Source organism: Lissotriton vulgaris, chromosome 1_1 (genome assembly GCF_964263255.1).
Source record: "Lissotriton vulgaris chromosome 1_1, aLisVul1.2, whole genome shotgun sequence".
In the NCBI taxonomy this organism is placed as follows: Eukaryota; Metazoa; Chordata; class Amphibia; order Caudata; family Salamandridae; genus Lissotriton; species Lissotriton vulgaris.
Genome location: NC_141685.1, coordinates 13,390,874 through 13,414,295, shown reverse-complemented (window position 1 = coordinate 13,414,295; position 23,422 = coordinate 13,390,874). Strand labels below are relative to the sequence as shown.

Here is a 23,422-nt window from a genome sequence, read left to right as displayed (position 1 = left end):
CATCTGTACTGTGCCTGGGTGGGCTGCCCTCTGAGACCCAGTACTATAACAACAAGCATCCGTACTGTACCAGGGTGGGCTGCACTCTGTGACTCAGTACTATAACACCAAGCATCCGTACTGTACCTGGGTGGGCTGCCCTTTATGAGACCCAGTACTATAACACCAGGCATCTGTACTGTACCTCGGTGGGCTGCCCTCTGTGAGACCCAGTACTATATTACCAAGCATCTGTTCTGTACCTGGGTGGGCTGCACTCTGTGACTCAGTACTATAACACCAAGCATCTGTACTGTGCCTGGGTGGGCTGCCCTCTGAGACCCATTACTATAACACCAAGCATCCGTACTGTACCTGGGTCGGTGCCCTGTGAGATCCAGTACTATAACACCAAGCATCTGTACTGTGCCTGGGTGGGCTGCCCTCTGAGACCCAGTACTATAACACCAAGCATCCGTACTGTACCTGGGTGGGCTGCCCTTTATGAGACCCAGTACTATAACACCAAGCATCTGTACTGTACCTCGGTGGGCTGCCCTCTGTGAGACCCAGTACTATATTACCAAGCATCTGTTCTGTACCTGGGTGGGCTGCACTCTGTGACTCAGTACTATAACACCAAGCATCTGTACTGTGCCTGGGTGGGCTGCCCTCTGAGACCCATTACTATAACACCAAGCATCCGTACTGTACCTGGGTCGGTGCCCTGTGAGATCCAGTACTATAACACCAAGCATCCGTGCTGTACCAGGGTGGGCAGCACTCTGTGACTCAGTACTATAACACCAAGCATCAATACTGTACCAGGGTGGGCTGCCCTAAGAGACCCAGTACTATAACACCAAGCATCCGTCCTGTACCAGGGTGGGCTGCACTCTGAGACTCAGTACTATAACACCAAGCATTCGTACTGTACCTGGGTGGGCTGCACTCTGAGACTCAGTACTATAACAGCAAGCATCCATACTGTACCAGGGTGGGCTACCCTACATGAGACCCAGTACTATAACACCAAGCATTAGTACTGCACCTGGGTGGGCTGCCCTCTGAGACCCAGTACTATAACACCAAGCATTAGTACTGCTCCTGGGTGTGCTGCGCTATGAGACCCACTACTATAACACCAAGCATCCGTACTGTACCTGGGTGGGCTGCCCTCTGAGACCCAGTACTATAACACCAAGCATCTGTACTGTACCTGGGTGGGTGCCTTCTGAGACCCAGTACTATAACACCAAGCATCCGTACTGCACCTGGGTGGGCTGCTCTCTGTGAGACCCAGTACTATAACTCCACCAAATATCTGTACTGTACCTCGGTGGGCTGCCCTCTGTGAGACCCAGTACTATAACAACAAGCATCCATACTGTACCTGGGAGGGCCGCCCTCTGTGACCCAGTACTATAACACCAAACATCCGTACTGTACCTGGGTGTGCTGCCCTCTGAGACCCAGTACTATAACACCAAGCATCCGTATTGTACCTGGGTGGGTGCCTTTTGAGACCCAGTACTATAACACCAAGCATCCATACTGTACCTGGGTGGGCTGCCCTGTGAGACCCAGTACTATAACACCGAGCATCCGTATTGTACCTGGGTGGGCTGCCCTCTTTGAGACCCCGTACTATAAAACCGAGCATCCATACTGTACCTGGGTGGGCTGCCCTCTAAGACCCAGTACTATAACACCAAGCATCCGTACTGTACCAGGGTGGGCTGCACTCTATGACTCAGTACTATAACACCAAGCATCTGTACTGTACCTGGGTGGGCTGCCCTCTGAGACCCAGTACTATAACAACAAGCATCCATACTGTACCAGGGTGGGCTGCACTCTGTGACTCAGTACTATAACACCAAGCATCCATACTGTACCTGGGTGGGCTGCCCTTTATGAGACCCAGTACTATAACACCAAGCATCTGTACTGTGCCTGCGTGGGCTGCCCTCTGAGACCCAGTACTATAACAACAAGCATCCGTACTGTACCAGGGTGGGCTGCACTCTGTGACTCAGTACTATAACACCAAGCATCCGTACTGTACCTGGGTGGGCTGCCCTTTATAAGACCCAGTACTATAACACCAGGCATCTGTACTGTGCCTGGGTGGGCTGCCCTCTGAGACCCATTACTATAACACCAAGCATCCGTACTGTACCTGGGTCGGTGCCCTGTGAGATCCAGTACTATAACACCAAGCATCTGTACTGTGCCTGGGTGGGCTGCCCTCTGAGACCCAGTACTATAACACCAAGCATCCGTACTGTACCTGGGTGAGCTGCCCTTTATGAGACCCAGTACTATAACACCAAGCATCTGTACTGTACCTCGGTGGGCTGCCCTCTGTGAGACCCAGTACTATATTACCAAGCATCTGTTCTGTACCTGGGTGGGCTGCACTCTGTGACTCAGTACTATAACACCAAGAATCTGTACTGTGCCTGGGTGGGCTGCCCTCTGAGACCCATTACTATAACACCAAGCATCCGTACTGTACCTGGGTCGGTGCCCTGTGAGATCCAGTACTATAACACCAAGCATCCGTACTGTACCAGGGTGGGCAGCACTCTGTGACTCAGTACTATAACACCAAGCATCAATACTGTACCAGGGTGGGCTGCCCTAAGAGACCCAGTACTATAACACCAAGCATCCGTCCTGTACCAGGGTGGGCTGCACTCTGAGACTCAGTACTATAACACCAAGCATTCGTACTGTACCTGGGTGGGCTGCACTCTGAGACTCAGTACTATAACACCAAGCATTCGTACTGTACCTGGGTGGGCTGCACTCTGAGACTCAGTACTATAACAGCAAGCATCCATACTGTACCAGGGTGGGCTACCCTACATGAGACCCAGTACTATAACACCAAGCATTAGTACTGCACCTGGGTGGGCTGCCCTCTGAGACCCAGTACTATAACACCAAGCATTAGTACTGCTCCTGGGTGTGCTGCGCTATGAGACCCACTACTATAACACCAAGCATCCGTACTGTACCTGGGTGGGCTGCCCTCTGAGACCCAGTACTATAACACCAAGCATCCGTACTGTACCTGGGTGGGTGCCTTCTGAGACCCAGTACTATAACACCAAGCATCCGTACTGCACCTGGGTGGGCTGCTCTCTGTGAGACCCAGTACTATAACTCCACCAAATATCTGTACTGTACCTCGGTGGGCTGCCCTCTGTGAGACCCAGTACTATAACAACAAGCATCCATACTGTACCTGGGAGGGCCGCCCTCTGTGACCCAGTACTATAACACCAAGCATCCGTACTGTACCTGGGTGTGCTGCCCTCTGAGACCCAGTACTATAACACCAAGCATCCGTATTGTACCTGGGTGGGTGCCTTTTGAGACCCAGTACTATAACACCAAGCATCCATACTGTACCTGGGTGGGCTGCCCTGTGATACCCAGTACTATAACACCGAGCATCCGTATTGTACCTGGGTGGGCTGCCCTCTTTGAGACCCCGTACTATAACACCGAGCATCCATACTGTACCTGGGTGGGCTGCCCTCTAAGACCCAGTACTATAACACCAAGCATCCGTACTGTACCAGGGTGGGCTGCACTCTATGACTCAGTACTATAACACCAAGCATCTGTACTGTACCTGGGTGGGCTGCCCTCTGAGACCCAGTACTATAACAACAAGCATCCATACTGTACCAGGGTGGGCTGCACTCTGTGACTCAGTACTATAACACCAAGCATCCATACTGTACCTGGGTGGGCTGCCCTTTATGAGACCCAGTACTATAACACCAAGCATCTGTACTGTGCCTGGGTGGGCTGCCCTCTGAGACCCAGTACTATAACAACAAGCATCCGTACTGTACCAGGGTGGGCTGCACTCTGTGACTCAGTACTATAACACCAAGCATCCGTACTGTACCTGGGTGGGCTGCCCTTTATGAGACCCAGTACTATAACACCAGGCATCTGTACTGTACCTCGGTGGGCTGCCCTCTGTGAGACCCAGTACTATATTACCAAGCATCTGTTCTGTACCTGGGTGGGCTGCACTCTGTGACTCAGTACTATAACACCAAGCATCTGTACTGTGCCTGGGTGGGCTGCCCTCTGAGACCCATTACTATAACACCAAGCATCCGTACTGTACCTGGGTCGGTGCCCTGTGAGATCCAGTACTATAACACCAAGCATCTGTAATGTGCCTGGGTGGGCTGCCCTCTGAGACCCAGTACTATAACACCAAGCATCCGTACTGTACCTGGGTGGGCTGCCCTTTATGAGACCCAGTACTATAACACCAAGCATCTGTACTGTACCTCGGTGGGCTGCCCTCTGTGAGACCCAGTACTATATTACCAAGCATCTGTTCTGTACCTGGGTGGGCTGCACTCTGTGACTCAGTACTATAACACCAAGCATCTGTACTGTGCCTGGGTGGGCTGCCCTCTGAGACCCATTACTATAACACCAAGCATCCGTACTGTACCTGGGTCGGTGCCCTTTGAGATCCAGTACTATAACACCAAGCATCCGTACTGTACCAGGGTGGGCAGCACTCTGTGACTCAGTACTATAACACCAAGCATCAATACTGTACCAGGGTGGGCTGCCCTAAGAGACCCAGTACTATAACACCAAGCATCCGTCCTGTACCAGGGTGGGCTGCACTCTGAGACTCAGTACTATAACACCAAGCATTCGTACTGTACCTGGGTGGGCTGCACTCTGAGACTCAGTATTATAACAGCAAGCATCCATACTGTACCAGGGTGGGCTACCCTACATGAGACCCAGTACTATAACACCAAGCATTAGTACTGCACCTGGGTGGGCTGCCCTCTGAGACCCAGTACTATAACACCAAGCATTAGTACTGCTCCTGGGTGTGCTGCGCTGTGAGACCCACTACTATAACACCAAGCATCCGTTCTGTACCTGGGTGGGCTGCCCTCTGAGACCCAGTACTATAACACCAAGCATCCGTACTGTACCTGGGTGGGTGCCTTCTGAGACCCAGTACTATAACACCAAGCATCCGTACTGCACCTGGGTGGGCTGCTCTCTGTGAGACCCAGTACTATAACTCCACCAAATATCTGTACTGTACCTCGGTGGGCTGCCCTCTGTGAGACCCAGTACTATAACAACAAGCATCCATACTGTACCTGGGAGGGCCGCCCTCTGTGACCCAGTACTATAACACCAAGCATCCGTACTGTACCTGGGTGTGCTGCCCTCTGAGACCCAGTACTATAACACCAAGCATCCGTATTGTACCTGGGTGGGTGCCTTTTGAGACCCAGTACTATAACACCAAGCATCCATACTGTACCTGGGTGGGCTGCCCTGTGAGACCCAGTACTATAACACCGAGCATCCGTATTGTACCTGGGTGGGCTGCCCTCTTTGAGACCCCGTACTATAACACCGAGCATCCATACTGTACCTGGGTGGGCTGCCCGCTAAGACCCAGTACTATAACACCAAGCATCTGTACTGTACCTGGGTGGGCTGCTCTCTATGAGACCCAGTACTATAACACCAAGCATCCATAATATACCTGGGTGGGCTGCCATGTGAGACCCAGTACTATAACACCAAGCATCTGTACTGTACTGGGTGGGCTGCCCTCTAAGAGACCCAGTACTAAAACACCAAGCATCCATACTATACCTTGGTGGACTGCCCTCTGAGACCCAAAACTATAACACCAAGCATCAGTACTGTACCTGGGTGGGCTGCCCTCTATGAGACCCAGTACTATAACACCAAGCATCCATACTACACCTGGGTGGGCTGCCCTCTGAGACCCAGTACTATAACACCAAGCATCTGTACTGTACCTGGGTGGGCTGCCCTCTGAGACCCAGTAGTATAACACCAAGCATCTGTACTGTACCTTGGTGGGCTGCCCTTTGTGAGACCCAATACTATAACACCAAGCATCCGTACTGTACCTGGGTGGGCTGCCCTCTGAGACCCAGTACTATAAGCACCAAGCATCCGTACTGTACCTGGGTGGGCTGCCCTCTGTGACCCAGTACTATAACACCAAGCATCTGTACTGTACCTGGGTGGGCTGCCCTTTGTGAGATCCAATACTATAACACCAAGCATCCGTACTGTACCTGGGTGGGCTGCCCTCAGAGACCCAGTGCTATAACACCAGGCATCCGTGCTGTACCTTGGTGGGTGCCCTGTGAGACCCAGTACTATAACACCAAGCATCCGTACTGTACCTGGGTGGGCTGCCCTCTGTGACCCAGTACTATAACACCAAGCATCTGTACTGTACCTGGGTGGGCTGCCCTTTGTGAGAGCCAATACTATAACACCAAGCATCCGTACTGTACCTGGGTGGGCTGCCCTCTGAGACCCAGTACTATAAGCACCAAGCATCCGTACTGTACCTGGGTGGGCTACCCTCTATGAGACCCAGTACTATAACACCAAGCATCCATACTATACCTGGGTGGGCTGCCATGTGAGACCCAGTACTATAACACCAAGCATCTGTACTGTACCTGGGTGGGCTTCCCTCTAAGAGACCCAGTACTATAACACCAAGCATCCATACTATACCTTGGTGGACTGCCCTCTGAGACCCAGTACTATAACACCAAGCATCAGTACTGTACCTGGGTGGGCTGCCCTCTATGAGACCCAGTACTATAACACCAAGCATCCATACTATACCTGGGTGGGCTGCCCTCTGAGACCCAGTACTATAACACCAAGCATCTGTACTGTACCTGGGTGGGCTGCCCTCTGAGACCAAGTAGTATAACACCAAGCATCTGTACTGTACCTTGGTGGGCTGCCCTTTGTGAGACCCAATACTATAACACCAAGCATCCGTACTGTACCTGGGTGGGCTGCCCTCTGAGACCCAGTACTATAACACCAAGCATCCGTACTGTACCTGGGTGGGCTGCCCTCTGTGACCCAGTACTATAACACCAAGCATCTGTACTGTACCTGGGTGGGCTGCACTTTGTGAGACCCAATACTATAACACCAAGCATTCGTACTGTACCTGGGTGGGCTGCCCTCAGAGACCCAGTACTATAACACCAAGCATTCGTGCTGTACCTTGGTGGGTGCCCTGTGAGACCCAGTACTATAACACCAAGCATCAGTACTGTACCTGGGTGGGCTGCCCTCTGTGACCCAGTACTATAACACCAAGCATCTGTACTGTACCTGGGTGGGCTGCTCTCAGAGACCCAGTACTATAACACCAAGCATTCGTGCTGTACCTTGGAGGGTGCCCTGTGAGACCCAGTACTATAACACCAAGCATCAGTACTGTACCTGGGTGGGCTGCCCTCTGTGACCCAGTACTATAACACCAAGCATCTGTACTGTACCTGGGTGGGCTGCCCTTTGTGAGACCCAGTACTATAACACCAAGCATCCGTACTGTACCTGGGTGGGCTGCCCTCTTTGAGACCCAGTACTATATCACCAAGCATCCGTACTGTACCTGGGTGGGCTGCCCTCTATGAGACCCAGTACTATAACACCAAGCATCCATACTGTACCTGGGTGGGTGCACTCTGAGACCCAGTACTATAACACCAAGCATCCATACTGTACCTGGGTGGGTGCCCTCTGAGACCCAGTACTATAACACCAAGCATCTGTACTTTACCTGGGTGGGCTGCCCTCTATGAGACCCTGTACTATAACACCAAGCATCAGTACTGTACCTGGGTGGGCTGCCCTCTGAGACCCAGTATTATAACACCAAGCATCAGTACTGTACCTGGGTGGGCTGCCCTCTATGAGACCCAGTACTATAACACCAAGCATCCATACTATACCTGGGTGTGCTGCCCTATGAGACCCAGTACTATAACACCAAGCATCTGTACTGTACCTGGGTGGGTGCCCTCTGAGACCCTTTACTATAACACCAAGCATCCGTACTTTACCTGGGTGGACTGCCCTCTATGAGACCCAGTACTATAACACCAAGCATCCATACTATACCTGGGTGGGCTGCCATGTGAGACCCAGTACTATAACACCAAGCATCTGTACTGTACCTGGGTGGGCTGCCCTCTAAGAGACCCAGTACTATAACACCAAGCATCCATACTATACCTTGGTGGACTGCCCTCTGAGACCCAGTACTATAACACCAAGCATCAGTACTGTACCTGGGTGGGCTGCCCTCTATGAGACCCAGTACAATAACACCAAGCTTCCATACTATACCTGGGTGGGCTGCCCTCTGAGACCCAGTACTATAACACCAAGCATCTGTACTGTACCTGGGTGGGCTGCCCTCTGAGACCCAGTAGTATAACACCAAGCATCTGTACTGTACCTTGGTGGGCTGCCCTTTGTGAGACCCAATACTATAACACCAAGCATCCGTACTGTACCTGGGTGGGCTGCCCTCTGAGACCCAGTACTATAACACCAAGCATCCGTACTGTACCTGGGTGGGCAGCCCTCTGTGACCCAGTACTATAACACCAAGCATCGGTACTGTACCTGAGTGGGCTGCCCTTTGTGAGACCCAATACTATAACACCAAGCATCCGTACTGTTCCTGGGTGGGCTGCCCTCAGAGACCCAGTGCTAACACACCAAACATCCGTGCTGTACCTTGGTGGGTGCCCTGTGAGACCCAGTACTATAACACCAAGCATCCGTACTGTACCTGGGTGGTCTGCCCTCTGTGACCCAGTACTATAACACCAAACATCTGTAGTGTACCTGGATGGGCTGCCCTTTGTGAGACCCAGTACTATAACACCAAGCATCCGTACTGTACCTGGGTGGGCTGCCCTCTCTGACCCCATACTATAACACCAAGCATCCGTACTGTACCTGGGTGGGCTGCCCTCTGTGACCCAGTACTATAACACCAAGCATCTGTACTGTACCTGGGTGGGCTGCCCTTTGTAAGACCAAGTACCATAACACCAAGCATCTGTACTGTACCTGGGTGGGCTGCCCTCTTTGAGACCCCGTACTATAACACCGAGCATCCGTACTGTACCTGGGTGGGCTGCCCTCTGAGACCCAGTGCTATAACACCAAGCATCCGTACTGTACCTGGGTGGGCTGCCCTCTATGAGACCCAGTACTATAACACCAAGCATCCATACTTTACCTGGGTGGGTGCCCTCTGAGACCCAGTACTATAACACCAAGCATCCGTATTTTACCTGGGTGGGCTGCCCTCTATGAGACCCAGTACTATAACACCAAGCATCCATACTATACCTTGGTGGACTGCCCTCTGAGACCCAGTACTATAACACCAAGCATCAGTACTGTACCTGGGTGGGCTGCCCTCTATGAGACCCAGTACTATAACACCAAGCATCCATACTATACCTGGGTGGGCTGCCCTATGAGACCCAGTACCATATTACCAAGCATCTGTACTGTACCTGGGTGGGCTGCCCTCTATGAGACCCAGTACTATAACACCAAGCATCCATACTATACCTTGGTGGACTGCCCTCTGAGACCCAGTACTATAACACCAAGCATCAGTACTGTACCTGGGTGGGCTGCCCTCTACGAGACCCAGTACTATAACACCCAGCATCCATACTATACCTGGGTGGGCTGCCCTCTGAGACCCAGTACTATAACACCAAGCATCGGTACTGCACCTGGGTGGGCTGCCCTCTGAGACCCAGTACTATAACACCAAGCATCTCTACTGTACCTGGGTGGGCTGCCCTTTGTGAGACTGTCGGAGGGAAAATTAATTGTGGGCAGGAGAGGCCAGGGGACGAGGTGCAGCAGCTCTGAAGCCACGCTGGGTAGGCCGTGAGAGAGAACTAAGGGAAATGGGACACCTTAAGTTGCACCGGGGTAGTCCTGGAACGCTTGCTCTAAAAACAGGAAAAAACGGATATATGAGCCTTGGAGACTGTTTCTGAAAGTTGTACAAGTTTTATTAGAAGACACAGCTTCTAGAAATATTCAATGTTATCATAAAAACCACATAGTACTTGGTCCTGTACCCAGCATTCTCTTGAAAGTCACACGGACCAGTTTGAAGCTACATAATACAGTTTACAGCTGCTATGAGAGAGAGAATATACTTTAAGTACACTTGAGGCATGAGGCATATTGCATAGAAAAGGTTAAGCACATATTATTGGGTACACTCACTACTGCATGTAAGATATCCTGAAAGTACAAGTTTAAAGACTTTAAATGCAGTAAAGATAAAACAAGGTCAGAGAAAACATAACATTTCAAATGGTGAAATATAACAATAAATGCAACAAAGAAAAAGCATTTCATTACAGCAGAATATACAATAGAGGAGCAGAACCTAAGTACATGGTACAAGGCTATCTCGAGTAACCCCTGGGAAATACTCCTGTCCGACACCCTATGTGCAAACGAGGAGTAGTTCAACGATTTACGTGTTGACCTTCCTTTTATATTGTTCAGGGGTGAAAAGCCTATGGTCACGCCATATCACGTCACCTCGAACCACATATCCTTCTATCGCCTCTCACGCCCCTGCCTCGTACTTTCCCATCATAAGTGTAAATGTGGCTCCTTCTCGTAATTGTGTGGCACGTACGCCAGCCTAGACTGAGTTCCTGGCATCTTGGCTGGAAGTTTATCATTAATCAGAAATGTGTTATTATTGCTTCGAAGGGTTCTATTCATGCGTTTATGTGCCAGTCTGCGATACTGATTTGCCACATTTATCCTCATTTATCGGACAGGCTCGAGAAGTAGCTTGTGGTTGGAACTTCCCTTTCCTCCGTTCACAGCTTTTAGGTGGGGTGCTTGGGGTGTGTTGCAAGAATAAGAACGAACTTGAACTTTAATTATCGTAACCTAGCATACAGTGGGGTGGGGGTTATGAACAGGAGTGCTGAGCTTCGCAGAAGTGGAGCTGGCAGAAGCCTGGGTCAGACCTGCATTCTGCTTCTGTTTAAGCTGAAAGAAAATGGCAGTGCTCAGGCCAATGTAACTGAGGCCTATAACTTCTAAGCAGCAGGGCCTACACAGGGTTCATGCTTAGCTAGTGATAAGAGTGTCCTAGGATAACTATGCAGTGAAATTTTCTCCCTCTGTCACTCCCCCTCTGGTTCATATGTGAACCAATCAAACATCATACGAACTGCATACTTAGCTGGAGATGGGGGAAGTGGCCAGGGCGAGGTTATGAAGAAGTAGTTCCTAAATCCTCATCTGGTCCCTCTAATCTCTTACACATTGTCTCGTAGGGACGTACCAAGTCTCTCCCTGAGAGAAGTAGTGGGCCACTATGTACCGGGGCCTGGTACTGACTTTCAGAAGGGACCTGCGCTAAGCGAACGTCAGGGATGGTACGCTCTATGTTCAACACTGCTATCTCTACATCTTCCCCTTGTCCCCTGCGTATACCTGTGTAGTTCATCTCAACTTTCTTAGACCTTAATCTTCTAACATAATGCAACATAATCTGTGTTCCAAAATACACAATTACAAGCACACATAATATAGGCATTATAAATTGTAGTACTGAAGATAGCCATGAAGGCATCCAGTCCAAGTTGTACCAATTACTTAAAACATCTGCTTTTGCACTTCCATCCTCAGGCATCTGTCTCCCCAAATTGTCCAAGTCCTCAATGGCCTTTGTAAGTGTTCCGTTATCAGCATCATCGGCCTATATCAAGGCACAGCAGAACGACTTTCCCATCCTGGCGCATCCACCACTATTCATCGCAATTAACTGGTCTAGAACATAGCGTTGTTCCAGAACCATTAGTCTCAAAGGTCGTAGTTCTTCTTCCATGGTGTTGAACCAATTACGGGTGTTGTTAACAAGCTGCATCAGTTCATATCTCGTTACTTGGAGCCATTGAGCATTGGCTTTGATCTGGACCATGGGGATAACTCCCCCAAAGTAAAGTTCAGCATTGTTGAAATCTTCCGGAATCTCATGAAATGTGTCATCTGAGGAGTACATTTTGACTTCTCTTTCTCGGTGGTGGGGCAGGGTGACATCACCTGCCATTGGGTCTGCATGGATGTGGGAAATGTTTGCTGCTGGGACGACGAGATGCCATTCATGCATCGTCACGATGGAACAAAGTCCTTGCCATTGGGGAGGCAACTGCAGATTTTCTCCGCAGATCCAATAGATGCCAATGAGGATGGATGTGCTGTACTTCAGGTTCAAATTAAAACTAGTGCTATTGCAATTAGTATTCCTGCCCACAGGAACCGGTCCATTACCTAGGAAGCAAAGGAGAGGAGACTTTAGCTTGTATGGTCTTTTCTGTTGGTATGGTTTACCTTCATTGGACATATATCTTCTAATTTCCCTACCCCATATCTCAGCACACTCCCTCTCTATATCCTCATTTAAATTATGTTTGTGCTCTTGTCCTACAGTTATGCTACCTAAGGAGGCTGCCTTACATATTAAGTCATGTGGACCATTCCACTTGTTGTTGAAATAAATATTGGCCTTCAGATGTAGAATAGGTCTCCACTGACAAGGGCATGTGTCATGGGTATGGTTACATCGGTGATGTTCAGGTGAGTGGCATTTCGATGGGGGTGTTGGGAAGGTGAAGTACCCTAATTTCTTAAAGTGATGTTCCCAAACCTGCATTATGTCGGCAGGTACTTTCATATCACGGTAAACATCCATTCTCCTTTCAATTTCCAATGGATTAGTTATCACCCTAAATGTTACATACTTGTCATCCCACTCTGTGGTATTTACAAATGCATCATCCACTTTGGCTGAGTGGAGCTGTATCTGACCATGTATGCGGCAAATAAACAGGTGTAAAAGACATTTGGCAGTGGGTGGTGGGACTTCTTTAGGAAAGATCAATTTATCTGCGCCTACAGCGTGTGGAATGTGAGAACATACAAAGCAGGACTCATTTGTGACCTTTCTTCCAACCTCCCTCATGTCTCTGTACCACATGTTATCTAACAATGCATTGTGTATACCATAATCCTCCCCTGACATACTGGGGCGCTGGGAGTGGAACTCAGGCATAGAGTGCTGGTCGAAGGTGTAAACAACTGTCTCCTGGAGATTACTGACCCAGTCTGCCATAAGTCGGGTACGCGATGTATATCTAACTGGCACTATCTCGCGACTCATTCTATATCTAAGACTTCTTTTATTTTGGCGGGATCGTTTTGGTGTACCTGGCACAGTGGGGGTCAAGATGATATTGAGTGCCAAGTCCCTTCCTGTAGGGTCAGCATGGGGTACAGAAGGTGTCAAGATAGGCACAGAGGTGTCATAGTTACTACTGGTGCTTATCCCAGTTCGCTTGTTACCAGGAAGCATCTTGTGCATGGGAAGCTCTGTGGTCATGACAAATTTAATATTTCTAGTAGCTCTTCTCTCTCTCTCTGATCGCACTGCTAACCAGTGAAATGCTGTTACTTAGGCTACAAACATAACAAAGAAAATAATAGCACTTGTACATATCTTTTTCATTGAAAACTTGACATGGAGGGTTGTTCTGTTGCTGCGTCTCAGTCCGTAGGCCATCATACGATCTCCACATTCTTTATCTTGGACAGTTAGTTTGTACATGATGTCTTCTTTGCTGTCAATGTTCAGAACTTGGACGGTGACGGGTGGAACCTCAAAAAGTCCATTTGCAAGTGTTCGTTGAATTTGAAGTCTCTCCACTTCCGGACTGCTCCTTATAAAAAGATGTGTGTCCCAAAGCAGATAGGCGGAAGTTCACCTGAGATAGGATCCTTGTTCTTTGTCTTCGATATCTGAATGGAAAGGAACTTTGGAGCACACATTAGTGCACATAAATGAACAACAATTCATCGTTTACAATATCAGAAGAGGGCCCAGTATCTTGTTTTAAGTCTGGTGGAGAGAACAACCATATTCACTGATCTGTCAGTGACAAGCCGGTGAGATGTGATGTGATGATCAGAGCTGGGAGTGTTTCTAAGTGTACACAAAGCAATGGGAAGGCCATAGAGCCTTTCCTTTCCAATCGGGCACTATCTTACTGATCTTGGCTTTGAACAAGCTGTTGAGGCACTCACCCTAACTTGTCGTAGTTGTGTCAAAAAATGATGTTTGAAAAAAATTACTGCCACTGTCACTGCGGGTCACTGCAATGGCATCCAGTAATCCTCAGTGACATAGGACCTCATGAAGTAGGAATTTAGCTGCGGCCTTTGCGTCATAATGGACACATGGTCCAACTTAAATCCACCGTGAAAAAGGGCACACCACTAGCATGATGTGTCTTTATTTTTGGCATCTGTCAATCATGTCTACATAGTTAATGTGGAGCTCTAAAAAGGACCCTAAAAGGGATACAAAGAGTTGTATCTGTTCATGTGCATTGGGGATGCACCACTCTGTCTGCAGAGTTGTGGATATGATATCACGAAGGACCTGTGTAGGGAGGTGCAGCTGACTGAGTGCTGTTTGCAGAAGGGCTTGTGGCATGACAGGCTTTCCTGTCATTGTCTGTCTGTAAATAAAATCTGAAGCATCCTGCTGTACTCCCCTCTCCTTCCACAACTTTTTTCTTCAGGTGGGGCACTTCTCTACATCTCTGTAAGGTGCAGCTGTGCAATAAAATTATAGTGCTGTGTATTGCCAATAGTGTATGGGCATGATGGATCTTCTTGCACTGTTGAGGGTGCTAACTCCCTGCAAACGTCCTCTTAACATTGAAATCTACTTTATATCTGCATTCATTTTTACTTTCCTAGCACTTTCCTAGCACTGGGCATGTGTGAAGTAACAACTGTACACAGCGGTGCATATCTGAAACCGTTCTTCCTTATCTCTTCTTATCCATCTACGCTTATATATTCCCTTCTTATCAATCTTATTGTTAACTGTCGACTACAGGAAGCCTTTTTCCTGTTTGGCTCTACGCCCAGAATATGCACTCGGCCAGGAAAGCTACTTATGAACACGGCCCGAAAATAAAAAGAAAACCCTCAATTAGCTTTTCAGCACTTTTTAATATCTGAAAACATGTGTTGTCTCTAATTGCAATATGCAAAATATACGTATTGTATTATAGAAATAAAGATGGCTTATTTGTAATGTACATGTTCACTCAGAATGGTATATTGATGATAAACAGCAGATCTTTATTGTATTCCTTGAATCCACTTTAGAAGGATGAAATGCTCAATAGACCCAGCAGTACATGATCTCGTGTCTATATCTGAAAAGAAATGCGATGCAACTAGTGCGCATTCCATTCCATCATTTTATCTCTGGCTTGTGCCTGTGTCAGCTGCTGCTGAATTTTGGGACGTAGGAGTAAATCATTCTATTCAGTTGCTCAGTCTTGTAATATTTGGGGAAGTTTACAGTGTGAATTTATAATTGACTATCCACATAACATAACTATCTATTTCTGAATGAAAAGCAAACATAGAACTGACATTCTAAAAATCTAAAAGATCTAAAAATACTGTATATCTTGAGGAATGTTTGTCTGACAGCCATCATTCTAGTCAGTGGTGCATCGGGGATGGAAAAAGTCATTGCGCCTTTTTCATTGAAATATATTCTCATATTTAATCTGGCCATCAGATCACGTCCCAAGAGATTTACTGGGGACTGTGGTGTATAAAGTAGACGCTCCTCAATACATTTACCTCCTATTTCCATTAGTACTGGCTCTGTGAAAGGGACCCTTAATTTCGCCCCAGAAAAATCTAGTGTGTTTGCGCTCTTGTTGGAAATGGGCAGTGCCCCCTCCTTGATACAGGAGAATGTGGCACCTGTGTCAATCAAAAAACTATACGTGTTGTTGTTAATCATGACATTCACAACTGGGTCCTCTCTAATGTTTGTGAGACATGACAACAAGGGACACACTAGAGTAGTCTGTGGGCTTATCCTAACTTGAATTGCCTCCAGCTTGGTGCTGTTGGATTGTGCCCTGTGAAACCGAATTGATGGGGGGCAGAACTAAAGCTCCCTGTGGTACAAGAGCTTGTGTCTGGGGCACCATTTTGTACACAGGCATATATTGCTGAGGTACCTGTTGTATCTGATGTGTTGTTACCTGTGTGTTACCTCCTGGCACATTTAAGGCACTTTGTGAGAAATTAGTGACAGTAGTCACTTGACTCACTGGTGTAGCTAACCTAACTGCATCAAGAGTCTTTCTTTTCTTTAATTTCTGCTGTTCTAATTTAGCAGCTGTGTTCTCAATAGCTAATTGCCTTGTTTGTGACATTAGAGATCCGATGTCTGAGACATCTGGAAACTTCCGGCGCAGTTCGTTCCATAGCGCTGATCTTATTTTATTGAAAGGATCACCATCTAATTCTGAATTAGTGGTGCAAAGCATTGTGTTGATGCGTGAAAACATATCCTCTGCATCCTTCCCAATCAGGGATGTGAGCAAACTTCTCATATCCCAAATAGCCAATGACACACCTGAAGTGTCATTTTCAAAGGCTTCTATCCACTTTCCTGCACCCTCTGTGAGGGGTGGGAGTTCTTTCTTCAAATGTTCTTTGTCCGTTAGGGACCAAGTGACTGAGGTAGGGGGGTCATTGACCTCCTTGGACAGCAGGGGCAGCTGGTGTGTTACCCCTGTAGGTCTTGTGTGACAATGCCTGCGTGCGTATTTCTGCCCGACCCTTAGGCCTTGGCGCATGTAGGTATAGTTCCAATCGCTGTCTCCTGCTTCTTGCAAGATACATTCTTCAGCAGTGGCCATTTCATCTGGGTCAAAGGAACAATTTCGGGGCCAAACCTTCATTTGAGATGCATTAGCTTCTGTCCAGTCTGCCAATGTATCTGAGAATGGATTGACATAAAGGTCATTCCCTTCTCCAAGTATTACTATCTCATTTGGCATAAGACCATTGATCAATGGTGGTCTTGGCCTGTCAAGGGTCATATGGTGCAGTACTCCAGATCTGGTGGTGTGCAGACGTGCTGTACCTGATGCATCATATTTCTGTTGGACGTCATCCAGTCGCCCATAGTTACCTAACACTGCAAGACTTTCTATCTCTCTTCTTCTCTGCCTTCTCCTCTTTTCTGCTTGTTCGAACAATTTTGGCAGATCCAAATTGTCTTGCTCTAGCTGTGGTCTCTCTAGCCTACGTGGTGTAACTACTGGAGGTGATGCCTGAGGCATAGGCATAGGCGGTCGTGTCACCTGAGTGTTATAATCAATTATTGTAGACGGAGCTTGGGGCACACTTAAGTGGGCTGTGAGAGAAACTGCTGTGTTGATCTGTGGTGTGGCTACACTTTGGTTTTCTTGATGTAAGTCTATCCATGGCCCTTGCTGTGGCATGATAGTTGGGACTCCACCACTGTGTGGCTCTACCTCCTTCGCACTACTAGCTAATTCATTTGGTGCTCGTTGTTTCTTTGCACCCATCTGCTCAGTCATTCTATCCCCTATACTGGCTAGGTATAATGACAGTTGCTGGTGTGCTGCTGTATTTCCTGTGGGGCTTCTTGAGTACTGTTTGTGTGACATGTCCCCTTCTTCTTTACCTGTTCTTTGGCATAGGTCACTTTCTGCCCTAGTCCTGCTAATGTCTCCCTCAGTTACTACCTCAGAGGGATACTGTTCGCTGTCTCTTTTTACTTCATTGAACTGTAGCAGGTGTGCTTCCTCTCTATTACGACCTGTGTTAAGGGGCTGCCACTCATTATACTGACTCTGTGTATTGCAATGCTGGTGGCTCGGGAATCGGAATGGGCCATAATGTCTTGTTCTTGTTCTTGTTCTTGGGGTATCGTGATCCTCAGTGAGGGATGTGGGTGCTGGGTGGTCAAGTCTGGGGAGTGTCTTGTGGGAGCTGTGCTGTGAATCACCAGAGGCCTCATGGCTCTCTTTCTTTTCTTCCTGCTGGGGGCTACAGAGTTGGACACGTCTCATTTCTATTGTCAATAGCGTGTCAATTTGACCTGGCATTACTGATGCTGCGTTCTGCAGTACTGGGCTTTGGGAGCTTAGGGATAGCTGACCTAATGTACTCTCTGGTGTACTATCTTGTGAATTATCTGAGATATCTGGGGCTGAGGCATCGTCATGGCCTATGGCTGCCTGGACATTTGATAAGTGTTCTATGTCAGTTTTGATACCCTGTATGTCATTTTTAATACCCTGTTCGGGAAAAATGTCAGTTTTGATACCCTGTTCGGGAACAACGTCATCTGCGTCATAGGCTGGTGGATGTGCTGTGGGTGTTGACATTATTCTTCTGTGTTGTGTGTAAGCAGGGGTAAGAGTGTAACGCCACAGGGTGTTATTGTCAGCCTTACCTGCTGCAAGGATGTTATATCAATTCCTAGGGCTAAGATTAGTGTAAAAATGACTGTGCATGTCAGGTGTGAGACAGACTCAGGGGATGGTGCTGTATCTTCAGAAAGGGCAACAACACAGCCGTTCACTATGTGTACCGTGATCTGTAGTCTTGGGTCTTGTGTGGGCTGTCTGCTCATCTCCTAGAGTTGTCTTTGGGCTGGGCAATCTGTGGCAGTGAATGTGGCAATACTAATCTCCTTTTAACATGCAGCTTTGTAAATATGCCCACATTTCTGGATAATGCGTCGTGGAAGGGTGTCTTTGTAGTAGTTCTGTAAGACTTGGTGATGGCTGCTGCTGCAGCTGGTCATGCAACTCGTGGGCGTGATGCTCACAGCCTAGTGGAGTGAGGGTATCCTGTGAATCTCCCTGCCCCTCCGGGCAGTTGGTGCTTGGAGGAGGCGGTGTGAGTGAACACTGGTGAGCAGTATCAGGGCTTTCGCTACTTACTACACTACCTACTGACTGAAGTGTGAGTTGTGTGTTATCAGTGAGGGATGTACACGTTGGCACTGGGAGGCACAGTCTCACTAGATGCAATGTAGATGCCCTTATCTCAGTACCCCGTGTGAGTGGGATTCCCAATAAGTCCCACGCTCTAGATATTAAGGAAATTTCCTTTTTGTTAAATTTTCTATGAGTTTGTGCGCTCACGTTCTGCACTGATACAATTTTATTGTCTAATATGTGTAGAACTATCTCAACTATTTGTTGTCCACTGTAGCTCATCTGTACTTTCTTTGGTTATATGTACATATATGTACCGGACATCTGACTGACCTCCTGTCAGTTGCTTTCTGGGGTGGGGCTGTTTACCACAAGCTCATCACCCAATGCTTCTTTAAGGACGGAATAAAATGCCTCTCTAATTTCTTCCTTTTGTGGACCGTTGTAAATACCTTCTGGGGAACTGTCAGGGAACTGCAGGGCAGTAGGATGGTTACCAAAACAAGCCTCAAGGACCTTGCTCTGCAAAGGGTTGCGAGGCCACAATGATGTCACAATAACAGGTATCTCTAGTCCCGGTATTGTCATAAAAACCTGCACGTGTATGGCGTGTGTCGTTTTGTATGTCCTATAATCATGTATCCTATTCATTTGTGTGGAATGCAGTTAAAAAAGGAAAAATGTCATGCTATACCAAATGACACCCAGTCATCCAGAAAGTGCAGAGTACTTCTCTGTGTCCTCCCTTGTGGAGCCTGCAGTGCTCGTGGAGGGAGGGGGCGATCCTGAATGCCAAGTGTGCACTCAGGAGAGTAGCAGCATTAAAAAAACAATATATCTGTGGTAATTGTGGTGCTCAATATGCTGTATCTTTTACAGAAACTCCTCAGTTATCAGTGGCAGATCAATACACATGGGGATACATAAAAATGCATGTACAATCTCCCTAGTTATTGAATCTCGCTAACAACCCAGTCTTCAAACGATGTTCACAAAATATTTGCAGCAATATCTGGTTAGTGGGCCCTTACCCTTAAGTGGTAGTATTGGTATTGGGCTAGGCACAAAAATGCACCACAATATTATACAGAAATCAATGTACACAGTTTATAATTAATCAAAAAATAAAAGAATAAAAAAGAAAAAAGACCTCTATATATGTTAGCACTAGATGCTAAGCAATAACATACAATTTTGTGATTGAAATTCCTAAAAATAAAAATCACCTATATTCGTACCTTTTGTATTGATAAAAGAAGAGCTAAATGCAAATACTTGTACTATTTGTATCTTATATTACAAAAAATTGCGCACTGTGGCCACCAGAGTGCGTTAGAATGTTCCCTATACATGTGGTGTACACCAAAAAAGTAAATAATAAGACACATTTAACTGGCGAATATACAATGGCTACAAAGATAAATGTTCCTGATCACACAGCAGGAATTTCCCTGATCACTCAGCAGGGATAAGCGCTGTCTGAAAAATGCTACGCGGATCTTCAGATTAGCTTCATCTCCATTAGTAATGAAATGGAGGCCCCCTCTTTCCTTATATAGAGAGGCACTCTGACTTGATTAAATACTGGAAAGGCAACTGCCCCAACCTCTCCCTTCTCTGTGATGGTATATTTCACAGAGGAACCCTTAAAACATTTCACTTGATTAAACATTGGAAAGGCGACTGCCCCAACCTCTCCCTTCTCTGTGATGGTATATTTCACAGATGAACCCTTAAAACATATATTGGAAAGGCGACTGCCCCAACCTTCCCCTTCTCTGTGATGGTATATTTCACAGAGGAACTCTTAAAACATATATTGGAAAGGCGACTGCCCCAACCTTCCCCTTCTCTGTGATGGTATATTTCACAGAGGAACTCTTAAAACATATATTGGAAAGGCGACTGCCCCAACCTTCCCCTTCTCTGTGATGGTATATTTCACAGAGGAACTCTTAAAACATATATTGGAAAGGCGACTGCCCCAACCTTCCCCTTCTCTGTGATGGTATATTTCACAGAGGAACTCTTAAAACATTTTCACTTGATTAAATATTGGAAAGGCGACTGCCCCAACCTTTCCCTTCCCTGCTTTGCAGAGGCTCCCTTAAAAACCAAAAAACAAGCACTTGGAAGACGCCAGACACACCTTCCCTGATAATCTATTAGATTTAGTCAGAGGTCCTCCCTTTCCTTATATAGAGAGGCACTGCAACAAAACATAAGCGTTGAAAGGATGCTAAACCCACCCCTTCCTTCCTTGACAATCCGTAGATGCGTCAAAGGTCCTCTCCTTAGAGAGGCACTGCAATCAAAATACATGCTGAAAGAACTGCCACGTGCGTTCTTTCCTTCCCTGTATTCTATATGCAACAGGGGCTCCCTTTTTAAAAGCTAAATAAATGCTGAATGCTGAATAAAAAGCTAAATGTAAAAAATAAACCTTTACAGGATGACAGACACAATCTTTCTTGTATTTACACGAGGCTTAGCAATAACATGCGACTATTTATATAAAGAGAAACACATAAATCACAGTAATGACCTAACTGTCAGGCTCAGTCTCCACTTAGCACACAATCCCTCCTCTGCGTAAGATCAAATGGCGAGGCCAACAGACAGGGAGCACGGAAAACCAGGCGGGAGCACCGCTGCGTCACAATAATACACCCCTCTCCTCCGCACCCAAACCCAAGAGAGAGAGAACAAGAGCAGCCACGGGCAGTCAAACGATATGCTTACCCATGGGCTGTGTTCTTCCCAATGGTCCGGCCAGAGAGTGGTGCAGTACCGCTTATCAGCTTCATACTTCCTCCTTTAATCCAGATGCATCCTGTTCAGTTAGTTTCTCGCCATCAAGTTCGAGGTCACCAAGATGTCGGAGGGAAAATTAATTGTGGGCAGGAGGGGCCAGGGGACTCGGTGCAGCAGCTCTGAAGCCGTGCTGGGGAGGCCGTGAGAGAGAACTAAGGGAAATGGGATACCTTAAGTTGCACCGGGGTAGCCCTGGAACGCTTGCTCTAAAAACAGGAAAAAACGGATATATGAGCCTTGGAGACTGTTTCTGAAAGTTGTACAAGTTTTATTAGAAGACACAGCTTCTAGAAATATTCAATGTTATCATAAAAACCACATAGTACTTGGTCCTGTACCCAGCATTCTCTTGAAAGTCACATGGACCAGAAATCTTTACCAGCCCAGAATCCCTGTGTAAAGCAGATTTGTTGTGGGTTAAGAACAATTTCATCAGATTACGTATGGCCGAGCGTGAAGCGGATGAATTATGTAAACCCTCTGTGAGGGCTCATGTATTGATAACCCCATCTTTTGAGTTGGCTCCTTATTTGGCAGTGGTCACTAATTCTTTTCATAGGTGGCTACTGTCCAAATTCCGTTTTAACCAAATTTATATGGTTCTGCGGGACGAGAAAGACTGGTGTAAGCTCGAGGACTCGTCCCCATGCAAATGTGATGGTTTTTCCCCTCAGGATAATGCGCATTTTTTGTTCTTCTGTTCCTTTTATCACGAACCCCGTACTCGATATTTAAAATCAATTCTGAGGGAGTTGGGCTTCACGCAGTACAAGCCTGCGCTGTTATATTTACAGATGTTGCATTCCCCTTTGATTATGTATTGCACCACTAGTTTTTTGGCTGCATCTGTTAGATGTAAGAGATCAAGGTTAAGATTGGATTCACAACTGAGGATAGATACTTGAATTCATGTTTACTGTAATGTTGAGTGCAAACTGCAAAGAATTCTGTGTAAATAATGCCTTTTTAACTTGTTTTTTAAATTCTATCTACTGTTTAATACTGTATTAACTGTTTTTAAGATATATGAACGTATGATATTTGTTGTAGAATACTTTTATGATTTTAATTAATCGAATAAAGTGGACTTTGACTTGACTTGACTTGGTCCTGTACCCAGCATTCTCTTGAAAGTCACATGGACCAGTTTGAAGCTACATAATACAGTTTACAGCTGCTATGAGAGAGAGAATATACTTTAAGTACACTTGAGGCATGAGGCATATTACATAGAAAAGGTTAAGCACATATTATTGGGTACACTCACTACTGCATGTAAGATATCCTGAAAGTACAAGTTTAAAGACTTTAAATGCAGTAAAGATAAAACAAGGTCAGAGAAAACATAACATTTCAAATGGTGAAATATAACAATAAATGCAACAAAGAAAAAGCATTTCATTACAGCAGAATATACAATAGAGGAGCAGAACCTAAGTACATGGTACAAGGCTATCTCGAGTAACCCCTGGGAAATACTCCTGTCCGACACCCTATGTGCAAACGAGGAGTAGTTCAACGATTTACGTGTTGACCTTCCTTTTATATTGTTCAGGGGTGAAAAGCCTATGGTCACGCCATATCACGTCACCTCGAACCACATATCCTTCGATCGCCTCTCACGCCCCTGCCTCGTACATTCCCATCATAAGTGTAAATGTGGCTCCTTCTCGTAATTGTGTGGCACGTACGCCAGCCTAGACTGAGTTCCTGGCATCTTGGCTGGAAGTTTATCATTAATCAGAAATGTGTTATTATTGCTTCGAAGGGTTCTATTCATGCGTTTATGTGCCAGTCTGCGATACTGATTTGCCACATTTATCCTCATTTATCGGACAGGCTCTAGAAGTAGCTTGTGGTTG

General features: G+C 46.9%; 1 protein-coding gene and 1 pseudogene across 1 annotated transcript in view; one reads left to right on the top strand and one right to left on the bottom strand.

Moving 5' to 3' along the window:
* Positions 1–23,422, top strand: part of LOC147736959 (NACHT, LRR and PYD domains-containing protein 12-like) — a 769,506-nt gene that overhangs the window by 536,934 nt on the left and 209,150 nt on the right. The window lies entirely within an intron of this gene.
* LOC147736961 (syncytin-2-like) lies at positions 11,156–12,637 on the bottom strand (annotated as a pseudogene).